General features: G+C 30.4%; 1 protein-coding gene across 2 annotated transcripts in view; it reads left to right on the forward strand.

Annotated features, from left to right (window-relative positions):
• The first annotated feature begins 2,641 nt into the window (after positions 1 to 2,641).
• Positions 2,642 to 5,595, forward strand: part of LOC108967768 (tetratricopeptide repeat protein 36 homolog) — a 7,374-nt gene continuing 4,420 nt past the window's right edge. Inside the window, exon 1 of one of the 2 annotated variants that reach the window (XM_018931387.1) lies at positions 2,642 to 4,053. The gene's annotated coding sequence lies outside the window, so the exon portion shown is untranslated. The remainder of the gene's footprint in view (positions 4,054 to 5,595) is intronic. The other variant, XM_018931388.1, reaches the window with a different exon arrangement.

Genomic DNA, 5,595 nt, shown 5'->3' on the forward strand with positions numbered 1-5,595 from the left:
CCAAAGATAAACGCAATTTAGCCAAAAGCTATAAGCAAATATTATATAATTAATATGTAATTGCAAATTATCTCTCTCTCACATGGTAAACGAGTTATAAACATTAACCAAAACCAAAAAAACGCTAAAATACATTTATCAACAAGAAAAAAAAAACAAAAAAACTATCGTACGTACATACATCTTAAACAAAAACGCATGCAACGCATCAAAGCAGTAGAAGAGGCAGACAGCAGAGGAGCAACGCGAAGCTTAACGTAATCACAAATCAAATGAACAAATGTAGCAAACACATGCAACATGCAACAAATGAGGTTGATTGGCATTAGAGGTAAAGGTAAAAAAGTTAAAAAAAAACAACAACAACAACAATCGTTAAATTAGAGTATTGCAAAATAAATAGCCGACAGGGCGCGATAAGCAGGCGCACCAGCAGCAACAATACAAAAAACAACAGCAAGATTAATTGCAAGAGCAAGAGTAAGATTTATTGTCACAGCTAGTTTAGTAGCAAAAGCGTAATTAAGTGCAGCAGACTCATTAATAGCGAGAGCAAGATTTGTTGCCATGGCAAGTTTAGTTGTAAGCAATATTGATTGCAACAACAAGTTTAGCTGCACCAACAACATCAAAATTACTAGAAACATAAAGATTACTTGCAACAGCAGGATTAATTGCAAAAGTAAGATTATTTGCAACAACGAGATTAATTGCTATGGCAAAACTAGTTGCAGCAGCGAGATTATTTGCAACACCAAATTACTAGCAACAGCTAGATTAGTAGCAACATCCAGATTTGCTGCAACAGCATGTTTTAATGTAACAGCAAGATAAATTGCAATAACAGCATTTATTGCAAAATCAAGAATGCCTGGAATAGTTGCAACAGCTGGTTTAGTTGTAACGTTTAGATTGGTTGCAATAGAAGGTTTAGTTGCGACATCGAAATTATTTACAACAGCCAGCTTGGAACAGCAAGACTAGTTGCAACACCGCAACTACAAAATAGCAACGCTTAGCTAAACTAGACAAATTAGTGGCGAAATAAATGCAAAAAACAGCTAACGAGCAAATTCGGACTTGAACAAAAAAATTATTAGGTGAAAGTAGTGCAAAGGAAATATATATGAATAAGGAATTAGGCGCAGAAGTAAAGTAGTAAAAATTGGCAACTTTTTGCCAAATGTACAAAAACCAAAAAATTATTTTTTTTTGCAAAAAAAAAATTAAATTAAACTATTAAAATTTTTTCAAACAAAATTTTTTTTTATCATTTAAAAAACATATAAAATTTTGTTTTTCTAAATTTGATGCGCTTTTAAAGAAACGCGCATACACTTTGCGGGAAGCGCACGCAGTTATTCCAAAAAACTAAAAATTAAAGGAAACCACCCTACCCACCCCTCTCTTACATTAACTACAATTAATTAATTAGTCTTGAAACTTTTACTGTACGCTTATTTTGTTCTGTAAATACTTTCGGCTTTTATATAGAAATAGTCTTACGCAGACCGAGGCACACTTCTCCTTCTTCTTCCTTGGCGTAGTTCTAAGGAACATTGCGTGCAGGAAATCATACTCATTTTCACGTAGCAATAACACTTTGGTTATAATTTAATTTGAAACTGAAAATTTAGAGACAATTATTTATAAATTTATGCCTTGAAAGAGGTTGAAGGAAGCTAATAGACGGCGTTGCGCAAAATTCTAAATCATACATTGCACGCAATGAGCGAATGAGCACTTCATTAGGTACTTTAACAAATGACAAAAATCTATTTTTACTAATTGCCATTTCTCTTCCACACACACAACCTGCTATCTAACTTGAAAATCTGTAGATGTTTCTCTAATTGACTCTCTCTATCTCTTATTATTATACTCTGTAATACCCACGTCGGGAACACTTTAAAATATATATATTTGCGATCAGCTTGACGATCATATCCGGAATTAAGTACTTCTATGGAAAAGTGTAGCGTAAGCTGCCAGACTGATCACAGTAAAGTTCTAATAAGAAGACCTTTTACAGTTGACGAGATATTACAATGAAATTCGGCACTTTATCAAAGGCTTCGCTATAAAATCCGAACAAATTGTTCAAATCGAATCACTATAGCATATAGCTGTCATACAAATTGAGTTACATTGTCTCATTGCTCTTTCTCTATTATTCATTGCAGGAGGTTAGCACTTTCCCAAAAGCTTTCTCTCTTCCTCTTTCTCTTGCTGATATTGTCACGCTCCTTTATACGCATAAACTCCTGCACGCTTCCAAACCTCTCGTCTGATTGTTTCTGTCATTAAAATGTTAACAATGTTAAGAACTCCAACGTGCTTCAGTAATATTTTTTAAAAACTGATTTTTTTTAATTTTTTTTTTTAGAAAAGAAATTAAAAAACTAAAATCATTTTACATAAAATTTTAGCGCTCCAAATAGCAGTCTTAAAAATTTAAATATATTTAGGACTTTTAAAAAATTTTGAAACATCGTTTGATAGTTGAAATTTGACAAGGAAAAGATTCTAAAATTAACAACTTAAAGATTGTTTTACCAAAGAAAGCGTTAACTATATACATATATGTAAATTGAAGAAAATGTAACGAAATTTAAATTAAATTAAATCATAAATTAAATTTAAAATTAAAATATAAAATTTTGTTAACTATTCATACGGCAAGTTAAATTATAATCATTTGCTATTGGCATAACGGTAAAACTTAATTATAATTAAAAACAGCAAGTGTGTGTGTATGTGAATATGAGTAAATTGTGCTTGTAGTGGTTTTAGGGGAAATATTTGAAATTAATTGAAATTGAAAAATTGTTGCAAGCAACAGAAGTTAGGTTAGCTTAAAGTAGAAAAAAAGCAAAGAAGTCTAAAAAATAGAAAGTAGAAGAAAATGTAGAAGGGTTGTGAAGAGAGCTTAGCGCAGAAAAATTAAGGGAATTCTGAAACAATCTCGAAGAAGAAATCAATAAACTGTATAAGAGTTGTGAAGAGAGCTTAGCGCCGTAAAAAGAAAAAAATTCTACAAACACTTCCAACAAGAAAATGTAGAAAAATTAAGTTGAGCTTCTCTTTCAAGCTCTGTGGAAAAAATGTCTAAAAAATTCAAGCAAATGCAGTGGGACCATGAAAAGAGCTTAAAGGAGACAAAAATCTAAAAAAAAATCCAGAAAATGTGGAAGAATTAAGAGGATTGCTTAAAGCAATAAAAATCAGGAATTCTAAATTAGTCTCGAACCAGAAGAATGATGAAGAGCGCTTGAAGGAGAAAAAACAAAACAAGTCTAAAATGTTGGAGAAATGTAAAGAGAACACGAAGAGAGCTTAAAGAAGAAAAGTAGAAAACAACTCTAAAAGAAATGGTGCAAAATGTAAAAAAGTTATGGAGACCGCTTGGAGCTTTTAACAGTTCTCAAAAACTCTCAAACCAGAAAATGTAGAAGAGTTAAAATAAGTGCTCCATGAAGATAAAAAGAAAAGGAGGCTAACAAAGTTCAAGAAAATGTGGAGGAAATATGAAGAGAGTCTAAGAGAGAAAATCAGAAAATAAGTCTAAAAGAAAAGGTGCGAATAAGTCTAAAAAAAATTGTGAGGAGCGCTTAAAGCAGCAAACAGAAGAGAATTCTAAACAAAAATCTCGTACAAGAAAATATATTGAAAAATTATGAAAGCGCTTGTAATACAACGTGAGCACCAGAGCGAAGCACTGCTTGAATTTTCGCATGCATGAGAGGTTAAATTTAGCATACAAACAAAACAGGTGTTGTATATAAATACTTATATATACTTATATACATTTAGTATGCACTAAGCATTTGTAATATTCATAATTAGTTATATAACTTTTAATATATTTACCTCTATAAGACATTTAGTGTGTAAGGTGTGCAAAGTGTCAGTCGGAAATGCACGTATGGCCAACAGCTAGAACAAAGCACTAAGAAAAGCTAAACTAAATTAAGCAACAATACCAAAAAACACTACTTGTATAAGTAATATCACGTGGCAACCTAGTAATACAACTAAATATTAAACTGAACTGTATGAATATGTAAAATACTCTAACTCTGTGCTAAATATATAAATACTATGTCTATACATATATAGTACATATGCATATACTTACTACCATATAGCCACATAATTACATATGTAAAATGACATGCAATCGCTACATTTAGAGAATTTATGACATACATTACAAATTACTAAAAGAAAGATAAGCAATTTCCCAACAATTCTCAATTCAAATAAAAAGCAACAAAAAAACACATTGCAACAAATTAATAATACAAAAAAACGCATACATATTTAAAAGGGCAAATGCATTTATTGACATAGCAAAAACAAAAAAAAATTAAAAGCAAAAATTAAAATAAAACCAACAACAACTACAAAAATAATAAAATCAAATAAAAAATAAAGCTAAAAGCAAAATAAAAACAAAAACCAAAAACACAGCAACATAAATAACAAAAGTAAAAACGAAAACAATAACAAGAAAAAAACAACAAAAAATCAATAAAAAGTCATGCACCAACAACATAATCATGCATATACATTAGAGCGGGTCGATTTTTCTTTAAGCTTTCATATTCTACGGTTCAAACTAAACAAATGTGCCTAAGCGACTATGGGTCTAAAACCAGTTTCGAGCCAGCGATTTTTAAAAAATCTGATCAATCGATTTTTTTGGAGATATCTTCTTTTTCTTCTTTATTGGCGTAGACACCGTAGATTAGTTATACGATCTGGTCAATTCCGGAAAATAATTAATTGAGTATCAAACTAAATATCAAATGATCAGTACTAATATCAACTAAGAATAAAATTTCATTAGGTTATCGCAAAAACTGACCAACAAATTTTTATGATCCCTAAAAATCTTCACCTCAAAATATAAATATTAAGTAATTGGTTCGGATACAGTTTTAGAATCACAGTCTCTTACGCAATATTGTTCAGAATATCCGTAGAATATTTTCCGCATACCCAATATTTCCGATGTTTTTTTTTTGTTTTTGTTCACAGAAAATCGACCCACTCTAATATTTACACATTTAGTAAAATAAACACCTAAAGTGTAAATTCAAGTCTGTAAGCATTATGTAGCAAATGAAAACTAAACGCATGGCATCACTTACATACATACATATATACATAGTTGCTATGATGCAGCAGCAATGCATGAGCGGTTACAGTAGCAGCAACTGAGCAAGCCTGAGAGCAATAGCAAATTTAATATATTACATTAATTTAATATATGTATGTATCATAAAAACTCTATATATACATTAAATATAAGAAATATATACACATATATATAATGTAAAATAAGGAGCAGTTGTAAAGCAAAGCTACAGTTAATTTAGCAAATAATATTCATGATTAGCGCTTTTGATGCTGTAGATATGTATGTGTACAAAATAGCAACAAAAAGACCGATATTTAAACAAAAAAACTTTAACAAAACCCATTTCAGTTTACAACTGCTAGTAAAAACAATCTTCAAACTGAAATCTCATTTTTAATATATCTTATTAATTTTTTTTTTTGCGTTTTGCTTTTGTCCTTTTTTCCAGA

The sequence above is a fragment of the Bactrocera latifrons genome, unplaced genomic scaffold, assembly GCF_001853355.1.
Source record: "Bactrocera latifrons isolate USDA-ARS-PBARC rearing strain unplaced genomic scaffold, ASM185335v1 scaffold_199, whole genome shotgun sequence".
NCBI lineage: Eukaryota > Metazoa > Arthropoda > Insecta > Diptera > Tephritidae > Bactrocera > Bactrocera latifrons.